At 43.1% G+C, this 17,579-nt stretch overlaps 1 protein-coding gene across 13 annotated transcripts in view; it reads left to right on the top strand.

The window, feature by feature from the left end:
• The window catches only part of TPK1 (thiamin pyrophosphokinase 1), a 480,985-nt gene that overhangs the window by 425,700 nt on the left and 37,706 nt on the right, over positions 1-17,579 (top strand). The window contains exon 10 of one of the 13 annotated variants that reach the window (XR_012157429.1): positions 3,283-3,362. The exons of the other annotated variants lie outside the window; for them this stretch is intronic. The gene's annotated coding sequence lies outside the window, so the exon portion shown is untranslated. The remainder of the gene's footprint in view (positions 1-3,282; positions 3,363-17,579) is intronic. 13 annotated transcript variants of the gene reach the window in all.

Genomic DNA, 17,579 nt, shown 5'->3' on the forward strand with positions numbered 1-17,579 from the left:
GGTATTTAAGCCTGACATGTCGGGTCGTTGATAAACACGTTTTTCTCTGAAAAGAGGAAAGAAGCCAACACCTCAAACCAGGTGTGGTCAAATTCAATGAGCTTAAAGGTTGTAGGAGGAAGATATTTACATTGTAAAGTTTTACATTTACTCTGTCTTGGTGACTTTTGGCCCTGCTAAATACTTCTGACAGCTCTTAGTACTTGCAATATTACTTGCACATCATGAACAATTATACTCTGTGTCGAGTTCTGGATAAGCTAATGACAAGTTAGATGATATATGAGCTCATTTGCACATGCATAAAAATATCCCAGATAAAGAGTGAAGTGTAGAAAAGTTTCCTGTTACTTCATGGTAACTTATGCTTTATCATGACATTGATGTCATGAGACTAAATTGTCTTATTCTGCAGTAACAAGAAACCTTCCAATAAGCCTCTGCAGTGTCCTTTTTCTTGAGAAGAGAATTAAAAATTGTAAGCATGTCATTTAAAACAAAAAACTCGAACACAGTGTCCTTCTTTTGGTCTGTCTAGCTGCTAAATATGTACATGTGTATAGACAGGTGTGAGTGTGTGTATATACATATATAATACACACACGTGTGTGTGTGTGTCTTGGTAGCTAAGGAAATATTACTGTATGCTATTATGCTGTGTTCAGATGGGTTTTCAGTAGAGGTCTGAGTCCTACAATAACTTCCAAAGCAAGTTAGACAACACTGTAAAGAAACTATTTCCTATACTGTAAAGCTAAGGACGGCGTATTTTTCATCTCATGGTGAAATGGTTGCAGGGGGGAGGGAAAGAGGGAGGAAGGGACATATCAAACAGCCTACACATACACTTGCAGAAACATGGCATCAGATTGCGGAAACACAGAGAAATAACAGATTTGTTGTGCGGACACAAGATTTGGACAGAAACTTGGTATTACAGGGCAAGTCTTTGAGACTTGACAGGTCAGTAATTCAATCCTAGGTAGCCTTACTTGAGAGCGTTTTATAGCAGGAGTGCACTCTATATTAATAATGTCCAAAGACATAGCTGTCCCTCCAGTGCAGCAGCCTCCCAAGAAAACATTAATCATATTTTCCTGAGGCAGCTGAATTGATTTCTTGGGAGAAATATTTCCTTGCCTACTCTCTAGCCATTTCTTAACCAGTCACCAAGTTACAGGGATCTGAGCCCAGTCAACAACTAATTATTGCCTATTGAGTGGGTGCAGGTTTTGCTTCAGGTTCTCATGCAGGTTATTTACCATTTACTGGGGCACAAAACCTGCCTTAGCAGTTACGCATGTCTGTGTAATATTGGCTTGTGTATCTCTGTACAGGACTTATATATCACTCTCAACCATGGTAAGCTTCTTTGTTGTTTTTTCCTCAGTCAGATCCTTGGTAAACTCAGAAGCTTGGATTCCATAAGTAGTGGTATACATGTTTACTATGATAATGACATTTTACATTTATCTATCTTAGGTTTTTGATAGAGTGTCTGTTGCAGTGGTATCTAGCAAGGTATACAGCACCTTTTAAGAATGTGTGACACAGTTGTACAGCTTTGGATCAATTAATTTTTATTCATACAGTGCTCATCAATATGTATCTGGGTACAGAACTTAAGGTTGTTAAAATAATTTTGGAGGCCAAGAGAGAAGCCAACATGGCGGGGAGGGCGGGGAAGGCGGGGAAACAGGTGAAAGAAAGAGAACCCAAAATGGTCAGATGTGAATTTGAAAAGCCTTAGAAGACCTCTGTTATATAGGTAGTATTCTACCCTTTTTACCAACTCAGAAACCAAGGCAAAAAAGCTGAAGGCCTAAATAACTACTAACTTTCAGAGGTTCTGAGCACCCATATTTCTGATTAACTTAGGCCCTATCTCAGTAAAGCAATTAAGCATTTGTGACGCATGACCAGAAAGGGTTAAGCATCCTTAAAGACATAGGGGGAGATAATGTTTGTGTTTTTGTGTATTTACATATATATTGATAGTGGTCAACAATGTAATCAAACAGTCCCTGTCTATGCTGTATTAATTCAGAGATCAAAAGAATATCTTAACATTTAAATGAACTGTAAACAAGTACTCCTTTTCTTTTTGCGGATACAGACTAACAGGGCTGCTACTCTGAAACCTGTAAACATAGGATGTGCTGTATTAATCTCTCTTTGAAATGTATAGCAAATCATCTGCGAATGGTGGAAAAACAGGCAACTGCCTTACATTAATCTGTGTGAATAATTTAGGGAGTAGACTTACTTCAAAGTCACCCTGATTGCCTATTGTTTACCCAGGACTGTATGGTCAAGTAGATGCTAGAACATTGTATAAACGACCCTGGGGTCCTGATCCTGTCAGGCTTTCAGCAAAAGACTTGCGTTAGCAGCACATATTATTGTTATCATGGTGTTGAAGCTCACTAAGCCTCTTCTAAACTTCTGCTAGCTGTGACTATCTTGATTTTTAGCTCCCCAGCAGGTATGTGTGAGGCTGCTAGAATGGATAATCACCAGTTTCAGTTGCTTCCCCACATGGATTGAATATTCTACTTTCACTAGAAACATAAAGTATCAGAGGGGTAGCCTGGATCTGTAAAAGCGGCAAAGAGTCCTGTGGCACCTCATAGACTAACAGATGTATTGGAGCATAAGCTTTCGTGGGTGAATACCCACTTCGTCGAATGCATGTAGTGGAAATTTCCAGAGGCAGGTAAATATGCAGGGAAGAATCAGGCTAGGGATAATGAGGTTAGTTCAATCAGGGAGGATGAGGCCCTCTTCTAGCAGCTGAGGAGTGAACACGAAGGGAGGAGAAACTGCTTTTGTAGTTGGCTAGCCATTCAGTCTTTGTTTAATCCTGAGCTGATGGTGTCAAATTTGCAAATGAACTGAAGCTCCCCAGGTTTCAGAGTAACAGCCGTGTTAGTCTGTATTCGCAAAAAGAAAAGGAGTACTTGTGGCACCTTAGAGATTAACCAATTTATTTGAGCATGAGCTTTCGTGAGCTACAGCTCACTTCACGATGAAGTGAGCTGTAGCTCACGAAAGCTCATGCTCAAATAAATTGGTTAGTCTCTAAGGTGCCACAAGTACTCCTTTTCTTTTTGTGAAGCTCCGCAGTTTCTCTTTGAAGTCTGGTCCTGAAGTTTTTTGCTGCAGGATGGCTACCTTTAAATCTGCTATTGTGTGTCCAGGGAGATTGAAGTGTATTCCTACAGGTTTTTGTATATTGCCATTCCTAATATCTGATCTGTGTCCTTTTATCCTTTTACGTAGGGACTGTCCAGTTTGGCTGATGAACATAGCAGGGGGCACTGCTGACACATGATGGCGTATTTACATTGGTGGACGTGCAGGTGAATGAACCGGTGATGGTGTGGCTGATCTGGTTAGGTCCTGTGATGGTGTCGCTGGTGTAGATATGTAGGCAGAGTTGGCATCGAGGTTTGTTGCATAGATTGGTTCCTGATTTAGAGTTACTATGGTGTGGTGTGTAGTTGCTGGTGAGAATATGCTTCAGGTTGGCGGGTTGTCTGTGGATGAGGACTGGCCTGTGAAAGTGGCCTCCCAAGGCCTCCGAAAGTGAGAGATTGTTGTCCAGGATGGGTTATAGATCACTGATGATGCATTGGAGAGGTTTTAGCTGAGCACTGTATGTGATGGCCAGTGGAGTTCTGTTGGTTTCTTTCTTGGGCTTCTCTTGCAGAGTGGGGATTTCCCCACCCCTCTCCCTGGGGACCAGCTTTAACAACCCCCAGAAGCTCTGTCAGTGGTGACTGCCCAAGAGATGTGCTGAATCAGTGCTCCTTCAGTCCAACCAGGCTCCTCAGGAGAGAGCTGTAGGCGGCTTGCAGCGCTGTGCTCCCATTCCTGGGAGACGTTCCACTCCCACAGGCTCGTGGCCCAGGTTCTGTCAGCAGCACTTGGGCAGTGAATCAGACAAGGTCTTGTCTCTTCCAGAAGTGTAAATTGGACAGTGCAGGGTAGAGCAGCTTCTACTGCGACAAGATTAAATGTTGTTATTCCAATGCACTGGATTAGATCATGTTTGCTTCCAGAGTGACGGCATGTAGCATAGAATGTGACAGAGCTAATGGAATGTAGCACAGCTTATCACAACTTTAAAGACAATGTATGTTTTTTGGTTGGCCCTGGTAGGAGCCATAAGGGATCTGGTCTTTTCCACTGCTTTGAAGCTCCACGTTTCTGCCTCCACTCTGCTACTGCAGGATGATTTGGGATGAAATTCCTGTATCCTTCCTTAATTGGCCCAGGGTGGGGCTATTGTGCAGTGATGTGAAATGCATCCTGTCCCCGATGACCAGTTATGTCACCTTCCTCAGCATTCACCCAATTCTCCATGGCCTGGGGAGCAAGAAACTGGAAACCAAGAAGCCATCCCTGATCTTATACATGGAGTTTGTCATGTCTCTGGTGCTAGCCCTGTGGGAAATTGATTTCTGTGCTAGTTTCTCATGAGAGAAGGATTTGAGGTTGAGTAGAGATTTAGCAAGCATAAGGGCTTGTCTACAAGGGCTTTATCGGTTATACTGGTGTAATTATATCAGTATAACTCCCCGTTTGGACACACTTATTCCAGTATAAGAGTGGCATTTTTTGGTTTAGCTTAAATCCCTTCCAAAACAGCATAGGTAAACTGAAAAATGGTACTCTTGCAGTGGAATAAGTATCTAGATAAGGGTTATAGCAGTAAAACTACATAGGTTTAAATTCACACCTTACAGTATGCTGGTGTAGACGAGCCCTTAATAATGTGAAATGCTTATATCAGTTTTTGTCTCCAACTTGTAGAGATGTTTTCTCTTTCAGTTTTAATTGGTTATTTATAATGTGCTTATCACTAGTGCATGAGAACACTCTATGGAATTACAAGATATGTAAACCATACACGAACCCTGAAGAATCTTTGGTACTCTTTGTTCTCAATCCCACATCTCCATGAGCACATTAAAGGATTGATTTCCACAAGGTAAAATGTTTATGGAAACCTCACAGCTGAAAAGGCCATCATCTGGTAACTTGTATCCTGATCACACTGGGAAGAAATTGTTTGTTCATAAATCAGAATAAAAACAAGGCAGCGACTGGCCAGGTGCTGGCTATGGTCCATTACTTACAATCCTTCACAAAGAGTGATGGACTAATTCAAAAATATGAAGCAGGAAAATTCCTTTAGTATGCATAAGCTAAGTGGATCACACTGCTGTTAGCAGCAATCTCTCTTTAGTATGCTGAAGAATGTGTTAACCTTTCAGGAGACCCTTTTTCACTGTGGGGTCTTGGCCCAAAATTCTTTATACAAACAAAAGACCTTACCAGCAATGTATGTTCAATCATATCAAGATCAGGCAGGCATACTCTACTACTCATCTCATGTTATTTCAGTGCCAGTCAGCCATCTGGGCCACATTCAGCGCCATCATAATTTGAGCCTCACCCTCCACAGCATATTTTCAGTCCCAAGACATAAATGCAGTGGTCATTTTGCTCCAGAGTATTAAAGTGGCAAAATAATTTGCAAAATTTATTGGTTAAGGGCCTGATCCAAAACCCACTGAAGTCAGTGAGGCAGGGAGCTGTGGAAAAAAACAGTGTGATCCAGTAATTAAAAAATGGATAATAATGCATATGCACAAGGTTGCCAAAAATTCTGACATTTCTTAACTTTTGAGTGCTTGACTTTGCAATCTGAATAACATTCTTTTAACATAGATTTTCAGTGTGTGTGAGAGGGGGGTGTAAAATATGTAATTATTTAGCTCAGAAGGAAAATATGTAGTGTAAAATATGTAGTTATTTAGTTCAGAAGGAAAATATTTATTTGAACTTGTTTGTGGAAAATGCCAGAGAACAGTGTACTAATGATTCATTTAATCATCTCCAGCATGTGAATGATGTCATCAAAATTAATGATAGAGAAGAACTAATCAGTCATTTTAACCATCCTCCCACAACTTTCTATTTTATTGTCAATGCCAACTAAATTTTGAAAACAGTCAGAAGTTTTCACTTTTCAGTTACCCAGGGCCAAAATGTTCAAAGTTTTGTCTAAAGTTAGGCACCTAAATCCAGATTTCCAGAGGAGCTGAGCATCCCCAACTAGAGCTAGTGAGAAAATTTCCGACAAAACGTTACTTTTTTGTCAGAAAATGCAAATTTATCAAAACCAAAATGTTTTGTGCGAACATAATAGTTTGGACTAAATTTTTGTGGGGGAAGTTTTTTGAGGTCCAGGATCAACTTTCTGTTCAGAGAGAGAGGGACTCCCACGCCCATTCAACCCGCCCTGTCCCCTGACTGCCCCCCCCAAAAACTACCAACCCATCCAACGCCCTCCCTGCTCCCTGACTGGACCCCTCCAGAACCCCTGACCTATACAACCGCCCCCAGCTCCCTGTCCCCTGACTGCCCCCCGGGACCCACCGCTCCCTGCCCCTTTACCATGCCGGAGCCAGCCAGGCCGCCGCGCTGCCCAGCAAGAGCGGCGGGCCAGAGCGCTGGCGGCATGGCGTGCCAAGGCTGCGGGGGAGGGGGCAGTGGGGAAGGGGCTGGGGGACAGCCTCCCCTGCCGGGAGCTCAGAGGCTGAGCATGACGGTCCCGCGGGCCTTAGTTTGCCCACTTCTGCCCTAATCACTGAGCTATTGGCTGTCTTGTGGTAGGGCGGTCTCACAATCTCATTTTTTGCCAAAAAATTTCAAAAGGTCTGTGGGGTATCCTGATACAGAAAGGATTTTTTTCCAGATATTTGCACTATTGGAAAAATGTGGCTCAGATTTAAGCTGTTATAATTTACTATTTATTATTTGACTATTTCTATGGCAGTAGTGTATGGGAACCACAATAAGGCGTAAACAAATCTTTTATGAGGCACTTTACAAATACAGTCCCTCCCCAAGGAAGCTCTCATCTAGGATTTAGATACGTAACTTGTGAATAAACCGACAATAAAAGTGGGGAGGACATGGTAACAGTGGAGACAGGTGGATTTGCGTAAATCAGTTGTCACAGATCTTAGTCGTCACAGTAAGCGCCCTTGTTCTCTTGGAACCATAGTGTTTCTGAGAGGCATATCACTTAATAATGTGCATGAAAGGTGAATGAGAAATTCAAATGTTAGAAAAGGACAAAATGCAATTAGCTATAAATCTAAATATATGGTTATGTAAATGTGTCTATATATACCCTTTCTCTCTCCCTTTCACACATAGGGCTTCTGTTTTTCTGGGTTTATTTATTTCATATTTTGGGTTTTATTTTTATCAATTTTTGAGTTTTTAGTGATCCCACAAAATTGGGTGAGTTGGGGTTTCCTTTGTAAATACAGTAGTATATACTGTAATGAGTAATCTCTTTGTAATTGTTCACTAAGGTGCTTTAATGGAGTACTGTTTCACGTAGCACTCCATTAAGGAACCCTGAGTGCGCACCATCGAGGTCTACATGGACCAGTTAACGTACAACACATTAGTGCGCATTAGAAATCCCACCCCCATAGTCTACATTGCTGTTCTGTGTACAAAAGTCCTTATATACAAGTAACCATTTTCTAGTGTTTTTCTGGTGTTTATTGGATAAACATACCGGTAATTTCTTTTTTTGTATTGGGTTGGGTGTTTTTGGTTTTTTTTGGTGTTTATTGCTTAAAACCTAAAATAAGAAGCCTTAGTTATGTATTAATAGTACCACTGCTGATTCTCTGATTAGAGGCATGGCACAGAGTAGGATTTCATTCTGATTCATTCTGCCAAGGCAGAAAGACTGCTTCACCATCTCTTCAACTTCACATTTTATGATAATCTGTTATGCACCATTTGCTTGGTGCATGAAATATAATAATAATATCTAAAATTCACTGGTGTGAGGGGTTCATGCTGTCATAAGTGGATGTACATTTCTCAGTGACTTTTGCAGTACCAGTTAAAGATGTCAAATATTTGCAATACTGCTCATCAGCTTTATGTCACAAAGTTAATATTTGCATCCTGATTCTTTCATGACTTCACATATGTGCATAAATAAGTTGAGTTTCTGTAGAATGGAAGAGAGCCAGAGTATTTTCTGTTGAATCACTTGCTGACTTTCCTAATCATGTTGCATTGTCTCAGTGGGTTCATGGAACAGACTAATGGCTAGCACTTTGGGACAAAGCTTCAAAGGGCTTCCATACTGCATGTGCGCAAAACTTGCATATTTGCAAACAAGTGTTTGCTCGTGTAAACTGGGTAATTGTCAGGAAATACAATGTTGAGGTTGAAAAATCAAGGTTTTGAAATCAGGGGGGCCTAATTCCCCACTGCTGTGCATTAGTTGTAGTCACTAGTACCTGTGCAAAGTGGGTGTAAAATGCTCCCAAGTCAGAATGGTGTCATTTACATTCAGTTTGCACAGATGTCAATGATTATGTTAAGTGCAATTCAGTGGAGAATATGGTCAAGGAAATGCAGAATTAAGTTTGAAAACGCAACCTTAACTTTGCTCCCTTTGGTCTGTCTTGAGATATGATCTCCCTTTTACTAGAGGTTATTTGTCAATTGACGACGATGATGATGTATGGTTAAGGCTGTGATTTAGTCACGGAGGTTGCGGAAGTCACGGAATCCGTGGGGGACACCTGGAGCTGCAGGTGGCAGGTGTACCTCACAGCCCCCAGCTGCTACTGGCAGCTCCTAGTCCCTACAGCCGCCCCACTTGAAGTAATGTGGGGATCTGTAAATCCCCATTTTGTCAGGGATATTTTTAGTAAAAGTTAGGGACAGGTCACGGCTTCTGTCAATTTTTCCTTTTGCCCGTGACCTGTCTGTGACTTTTACTAAAAATATCCATAACAAAATCTTAGCCTTAATTATGGTTATGGCTGGATGCCTGTCAGGAGGTCACGGAAGTCATGGCTTCCGTGTCTTTCCATGACCTCTGTGACTTTTGCAGCAGCAGCCGTTTGGGTGTGGGAGGGAGCTCAGGGCTGGGGCAGGGGATTAGGGTGCAGGGCGGCGCTTACCTGGGGGAGGGGGTGCTCCCCGGAAGCGGCTGGCATGACACTGCAACTCCTGACCTAGGCTCTGTGGAGGGGCCAGAGGGCTCTGTGCTCTGTCCCTGCTTGCAGGCACTGCCCCCGCAGCTCCCATTGGCTGTGGTTCCCATTGGCTGTGGTACCAGAGCTCGACGGGGGCAGCATGCAGAGCCCCCCGGCCTTCCCTCCCCCAGGAGCTGCAAGGATACACGGAGCTGCGTAGGGAGCCTACCAGCCTTGCCACCACCAGCCGCCTGCTCCTCACCCCCCTCCACAAGCGCCAGCCAGGCTCCCAGGCCGCACGTCGCTGCACACCTCCCGCAGCGCCAGCCGGGAAACCTGGGCCGCACACCGCCGCAAGCCTCCCCAGCACCATCCGGGGACCTGGGCCACACCCCAGGACCCACGGTGCCCTGAGACCACCGCGCCCCTCCTCCCTCCTCCTCCCCCCCGAGCACCTACGGGCCCCGGCTCAAGTTTTAGCTACAGGTAAATAGTACAAGTCATGGGCAGCTCACAGGCCATGAATTTTTGTTTACTGCCTGTGACCTGTCCGTAACTTTTACTAAAAATACCCGTGACTAAAACATAGCTTTGATTACGGTATATTATGGTAGTGCCAATAATATGTTAGGCCCTGTCCAAAAATATAGCAAGACACACTGTATGTGCTGAGTCTTTTACAGTTTAAGGAGACTGACTGGACCTTCTTTCACAATCTTAAGTGCACCACCACATTTCAGACCTACCTTTAGTAAGTCTTGGTGATATCTACAAAACAAGACAGGTTTGAGATGAAATAATTTGGAAGGTTGTTTGCTATAAATGATAAATTCAGAAAGCTGAAAGTCTTCCATTATGGACTATTTTTCAGTGGTTGTGTGTAACCCTGCCTCTGATTTACGTCAGTGGGGACGGTAAGTTTTGCGGCAACTCTGAAAATGAGGTCATTCCTTTGTTAGGGGAGAATTCACTTTTTGATTTATTAATTGTGAGAATTCATACGAGATCGGAATGAAAGAGGGTTGGGGAGCAGAGGAAAAGGAAAGGAGGGCATATTTGTCGGGGAAGATGAGAGAGTAATTGAAAAGGCAGAGTGGCACTAGACGAGTGAGTGTGGGGAGGCACGATTATTCTGGGGTGAAAGAGATGGAACGAGATAAGAGATAGAGGAGTTGAAGATGAGGTTAGAGACAGTATGTGCATATGTGTATACAGCATAAATAAGATATACACAGTGGTGTGTTGTGGTAGGTAGGTTTTATTTATAATTTAGGATGTCCTAGTTACTGAGGAGTGGCAAAGCTATGAGTGAGTAACGCAGATCCTCCCAAATGAGTGCTGAAAAATCCGCTCTCTCTTTCTCATAGACTCCTCGCATGTCACCTTGAGGTGCAAGGGGCAGAGTAGGAGTTGCACACACTACACTTCTTCTCCTTACAGATAGGTGAGGAGTGGACAGAGTTTTTGCTCTGCCCCTCCAATATCACAATGGAAAGTAGTCTGCTGCTGGTAAGGACTGTGAGTTACAATTCTTTTCCCAGACTACTCCTGGGATGATACAGCTATGTCCTACCTTTTAAATAAATCTGAGTCTAAAGGCACAGTCCACCCCATGATTCCTTCTGTTTCAGCAGGAGAAAAAAATATAGCTCATGAATGTAACGCACCTCTAAAAATGCGGTAGGACCAATTTCCCATAGATAAAGTTCTCAAGACTTTAAAGTCTGGTATCTCTGGATCGTCCATGGCTAGACACACATACTGTGTGTCCCACTGGAAAGCTGGTATATCCCCTTGTTCTGTTGGTATAAAGCTCCCATTAGTGCCTTTCATAATCACAAGATACTGGACCTTAAACCTGTCATACGCCCAGACCTGAATTGTTGGACTTTAAAGTCATGACTCTGTATAGAAAATTTATTTTTGATCATTTATAGAGGCTCCTAAAATTTTACTAGTTATAATCTTTCAGTTCCTCCAATCCCTGTGTCATCTGACTGATGGCAACTAAAGCACCTGGTTTTATAGGTCTGGGGATGCAAAATACAGCCTCAATAAAATTTTGTTAAACTCTCACTTGTAAATTGGTGTTTCTGTAGCATGGGGCATATACAGAATACGTGAGTTGTGAGATATAGGTTTTATTGACGCTCATTTGGGATGTCTGCAAAGTACACTGATGACTTTGCCACAGGTATATAATACAAGCATCCCAAACTCATGCCAATAAATCTTACACCACACCTCTTTATATATACTTGTGTAGGAGGTGTTATATACCGTTCAGTATATGGTTTTTAGGGTGGGGTGTATGTATTGTTACCCTTTTTGACACTAGCAGCTGATCAGAGCCATGAGGATTGTTGCAGCTGGGAGGAGAAATTTAAGATGGAGTCTGGTACCTTTGATCCAGTCTTGTTTGTATAGCTAGTCAAAGTTCAGTATCCTGATACAAAGCCCTTTCCCCCCGCCCCGAACATGGAGGAATCAAACAACAGGAGATAGCTTCTTTGCTTGCAGCCCCAACCCTCTTAAGCTAGCTTGTCCAGACCCAGAAGGGTTTCTCCCATTCTTGTCCAGGCTGTGTGTGTCTCTGGCCAGCTCTGCGTTACAGGCCGTGCAGTGGCACAGCTCCGGTGCCATAGCTAGGCTGCTGTAGCACCATAAAGTAGATGCTTCCTACAGCAACGGAAGGAGTTTTTCCTGTCGCTGTAGGAACATCACCTCCCCGAGTGACCGTAGCTATGTTGATGGAAGCATTCTTCCATTAACCTAGCTATGTTTTCACTGAGGGTTTAGGTCAGCAGAGGTACAGCACTCAGGGGCATGAATTTTTCACATCCTGAGCACCATAGCTATGTGGACCTAACACTTAAATGTAGACCAGGCCTCTGTCTCTCTCTCTGTACTGTCTTCTACTCTTCCCCCTCTTTCTCACACCCTTACACAAAACAATGCCCAGCTAGAACCCCTCTGCCCAAGCCATTACAACACCTGAGTGACCTTGGGTGTGACTTTGTCTTGGAGACTGCTGTAATTTCATAGGGCTTGTCTACACTTAAAACGCTGCTTCAGTGAAGACACTACCTATACCAATGGGAGGGTTTCGCCTGTCAGCGTAGGTACTCCATCTCCCTGATAGGCGGTAGCTAGGTTGACACCAAGGGGTAGGTTGGCTTATGCTGCTGCAGATATAGATTTTTCACACCCCTGAGCGATGTACTTATACTGACCTAATTTCCTAGTGTAGACCAGGCCTTATCTTTGACCTGAATGAAGGGTGGTTGTTACACTCAGGGCTGGTCTACACTGGAAAAGTTACATCGCCATAACTACGTCTCTCAGGAGAGTGAAAAACCCACACCCCTGGGCGATGCAGTTCAGCTGACTTAACGCCTGGTGTAGATGGCATTATGTCGACAGAAGACTTGAGGCACTGAAAACCCCCCTAGTCGCTATAGCACGGGCTGGTCTACACTGGAAATTTACAGCAGCATAGCTCTGTTTCTCGGCAGGGGGAGGGTGAAAAAGCCCCATCGTTATAGAGACATTGCTATGCCAACCTAACCCATGGCATAGACAATGCTAGGTTGATGGAAGAATTCTTCCTTCAATCGCCCTGGCTACTGCCTCTCCGGGAGGTGGATTACCGACAGCGATAGAGAGCCCCTCCCATTGGCATAGGTGGCGTCTACCCTGAAGGGCTACAGCAGCAGCTGCGCTGCTCTGGCGTTTTCAGCATAGACATGTAGCCTCAGTTTAAACAAGGTTTAACCCAACAACCCACCACTGCATTTCTTCATGAATGTGCAAGAAGAATAAAGAATAAATAATTGACTGCTTTTATTTAATGAAGATGTATCTTCAATAATTCCAGTTTCTAATCACTTGACCATTCCACGTAAGGACAAAACGAGAGCCTTTCCCAGGGCACGTATTTGACTTCTAAATGCTCCTTCAACTGCCAAATGCATCGTTGTCTGCCCCCCCCCACCCCAAAAAGCCTTTTTTTTTAAAGCACAGTACATTTACACCCTTATCTGTGCTTAACAAAATTCCAGTAATAATTTGAGTCAGCCACATATACAATATGTGTTTTTATTTAAACAGTAATGACTGAGGCACACAGTATTTCCTGGAAATTAATGGCTGGCTGGGAAATTTTATAGCCCACAGCATGGCCAAGGGCCATTAACCTCAACTGGTCAATTCTCCAAGAAATGCCTCATTTCAGGGGCCATTTGTTAAATTGTTTTTCTCAAGTAAAGAAGTCAAATTAAACGTTATTTTCCTCCCGTGAAAACACTGGAACCTTTGGGCAGCCACGAGAATCAGGAGGTTGAATATGCTGCTGCCACCGTAGCACTGAGCATCTCAAGAATGAATGATAGGCAACCAATCAAGAACTAGTTTTTCAACCTTCTATCATTTTATATTTAAGGTTAATAAATAAAGCTCTTTACTTTGCTTCCTCCATCTGACAAAGAAGTGGGGAAAGCGTCAGGCCTAGTCTACACTTAAAACTTATACCAGCGCAGCTCTCTCGATAAGGAATGTGGAGGTAAAAACCACACCCTCTAGCAACTATGCTGATAGAAACCCTCCCCACCCTCCACCCCGGTATAGTTGCAGGTTTGCCAACAGAAAAGAGCTTCTGTTGGCATAGCTAGCATCGTTCAGGGAGGTGGTGTTCCCGCTACATTTTTGTCAGCATGTGTCGCCTCTGCTTTAGGGGGCTATGCTGACATTGCTATGCCAGCATAGCATCTATAGTGTAGATATGGTGTCTTAGTCTCCCATAGTCATCGGAAAGGTTCAGAAATATATACAGAGAAACACTGGCATTCTATTTTTCTAATGCATCTATCTTATCTATCGCAGCCCCCATCACCATAGGCTCTGCTGCCTACTTATCACAGGCAGGGAAGAGGGGTGTCTACAATAGTGGACAGTGTGTAGTATTTAAGTATTTTAGCTTGATAGTTCAGCATACTTCATTATCCCATCTAGTGTTTGTAAAAATGGGCACATTTGAGGCACCTCAATGTGGTCAAAGTGGTTTGAGTATTGAATTGTCAAACAGGAAAGCTATGGTACATATTGTGTCTATTAAAGAGAGTGATTAAGAAGCTAAATAGGTATTAGAAAAATATCACCACGAGCTCTCTAAAAGGTCATTATTAAAACATCAGATAAAAACTCATCTGCCTTGGATTTTTGATGTAACCTTCATAATTAGGTTAACAAATATTCCATTGCATTCTGTAAAGCACAATGGAAATTAGGGCATAGTTCATTACAGGTGAAAATTCTCTCCCGCACAGTCTGAGTGAATGACCTCTTCCTTTGTATAGAGAATTACAAGATGGCTGGTAGCAAAATCCATCCACCTCTTGGGTTAAGGGCAGCTCTGCAGTCCTTCCAAGGGCATTATTCTAGCCCTAGCACAAAACCCACTTTCAGCAATGCAAAATCACCTGTGTGCCAATTCCATGTCTAGCGGGACCATCGTAGGTCCAATCATAGGGGGCCTTGCTCCATCCCTACCAGCATACTAGAACAGAATGAGAAGCTGGAAAATTCATTATCCTCTTAAAATTCTGATCTTTGGCTTTCAAGACGGAAAATGAAAGGAGCCGGAGTTGGTATAGTCTCCCAGTGTAGTCTTTTGTGATAAGCATTTTTCTTGTAGTCAAAGGAAAATAAGTGGCTATTGTGTAACGAAATGATCCCCTAGGTGCAGGTATTGAAAGTTAAAAGGCTTGATTTTTATTTCAGTGGGACTACTCAATGTAAGTAAGGGTGATAGAATTGGGCCCTTTGTGTTTCTTTGTGAAATTTGGACACACATCCTTTTGTAGTTTAACTCCTTGACTAAAAGACAAAATTATTTTTTTTTAAATAACTGATGTTAATCTTTTTTTCCTGGCTCTCTGGTGTCTTGTGGTAACATTCTCAATGGTCAAACAATTTTAGTCCCAAAATATAACTATTTTAAAAAACTATTTTTTAAAATATGAACATTTGAAACAGTTTGTGCTGCTACCTGAAATATATAATGTAACTATTTTCTTTATCATAGGGACTTGTGTTAAACTATGAGTAGCCTATTTGGGGGCCAAAACATGTTTGCGTTAGTTATACCAACCTCCTATTTACTTCAGTAAGATGAGCAAGATTTGGCCATGGAATATCTGAAATCCATTCCATGTTCATAATCTAATACATTGGGTAGTAACACTGTTAAGAAATATGTGCCCAATTCCTCACTGCATTACTCCAGTGTGCATGGTACAGTAACTCCTTTGATATCAATGGAATTGTATCAGCATATGTGATGATGGGGAGTGGTATGAAATCAATGGCATTACACTGAAGCCAATCAGACTGATGACTTTTATTTTAACACTTCCATTCTAAGGCCATGTCTACACTTACCGGGGATTGGTTTAGCGGGTCTAGTGAAGTCTAGCGGGTCTCGCAAACATTTAAACACAAGTTGTCCCATTGAACAACAAAACCCCGTATGTGTATGAAGTTATTCATATGCATTAGCTTTTGTGGCATCCAGATCTTTTTTATTAATGTAACAGATGTTTAACATTTTTTATGTTTAAAACAAACATGGCTAATGAAATCATATGATCTGGATACCAATTCCTCCACTCAGACTGGATTTGTTATATTTTTTAAAAAATAATTTAATTATATTTCTTCTAATATTTATATTTGAATTTAATGTTTTATTTTAATCACTTAAACATCTTAAATCAAAGGGATTCACTGAAACATGTCACATTATTATAACCCTTATTATGAATTATTCACAATAATTACTGAGTTGTTGCAAACTGTATTATGAAATGTACAGTATCAGAATATCTAGTGATGGTTGTTTTACTCTTTGGATGTTCTTAAAATAAGTAATAGTCACCAGATTGCAAAAAACATGCAATTGCATAATTATTAAAATGCAGATTTCTGGCACAAACCTCCGTGGTCTCCTGTGTCCAATACTTTCAGTTAACAGGAAACTGACCTAAATAACCTGTAGTGTTGTTTTAGAGTCATTATAGCTGATTAGGTCAATGCAAGTGCCTCTGTCAGGACCGTGTTCAAGAATGTTTTGTTTCCAGATCATTAACTTCATTTGGAGCCTTTTCAGGTACAGGGTATTCACAGAAGGCCATGTTCTGATCTCAGTAAATCTGGAGTAACTCTGTTAACTTCAGTAAAATTATCCTAGATTTACATGGTGTTCCTGAGAGCATGTATATATAAACATTTAGGTCTGGTCTATGCTACAGACCTATATCTGTATACCTCAGAGGTGGGCAAACTACAGCCCGCGGGTGACTGTCCTGCTCAGCCTTTGAGCTCCCAGCTGGGGAGGCTAGCCCCCGGCCTCTCCCCTGCTCTCCCCTCTCCGCCGCAGCCTCAGCTCATCGTGCTGCCAGCGCTCTGGGTGGTGGGGCTGCAAACTCCTGCTGGGAAGCGCAGCAGCGGGGCTGGCTCTGGCTGTGTGGTGCAGCTGCCAGACACACTGCTCTGAGCAGCATGGTAAGGGGACGGGGAGCGGGGGGGTTGGATAAGAGGCAGGGAGTCCCAGGGGACAGACAGGGTGCGGGGAGGGGGGTTGGATTGGGCGGAGGTTCGGGGGGGGGGTGCAGTCAGGAGATGGGGAACAGGGGGGTTGGATAGGTGTGAGAATCCCGGGGGGGCCTGTCAGGGGGCAGGGGTGTGGATAGGGGACAGTGAGCAGGGGAGTGGGATGGGGCCCTGGAGGGGCAGTTAGGGGTGGGAGGTCCCGGGAGGGGACAGTCAGGGGACAAGGAGAAGGGGGGGTTGGATGGGTCAGCGGTTCTGAGGGGGGCAGTCAGAGGGCGGGAAGTGGGAGGATGCGGGGGTAAGGCTGTTTGGGAAGGCACAGCCTTCCCTACCTGGCCCTCCATACAGTCCTGGAACCCTGATGTAGCCCTCCAGCCAAAAAGTTTACCCACCCCTGCTATAGCTACTTTGCTCAGGAGTATGAAAAATCCATACCTTTGAGTGATGTAGTTATACTGAGCTAACCCCCTGTGTAGACAGTGATACATCAGCTGGAGAGCTTTTCCCGCCAATATAGCTATCACCTTTCAGGGAGGTTGTCAAGGTTCCTTCCCCACTCTGAACTCTAGGGTACAGATGTGGGGACCTGAATGAAAACCCCCTAAGCTTATTTTTATCAGCTTAGGTTAAAACTTCCCCAAGGTACAAACTATTTTACCTTTTGCCCTTGGACTTTATTGCTGCCACCACCAAGTGTCTAACAAATATATAAGAGGGAAAGAGCCCGCTTGGAAACGTCTTTCCCCCCAAAATACTCCCCAAACCCTATACCCCCTTTTCTAGGGAAGGCTTTATAAAAATCCTCACCAATTTGCATAGGTGAACACAGACCCAAATCCTTCAATCTGAAGAATAATGAAAAAAGCAATCAGGTTCTTAAAACAAGAATTTTAATAGAAGAAAAAGTAAAAGAATCACCTCTGTAAAATCAGG

The sequence above is a fragment of the Lepidochelys kempii genome, chromosome 2, assembly GCF_965140265.1.
Source record: "Lepidochelys kempii isolate rLepKem1 chromosome 2, rLepKem1.hap2, whole genome shotgun sequence".
NCBI lineage: Eukaryota > Metazoa > Chordata > Testudines > Cheloniidae > Lepidochelys > Lepidochelys kempii.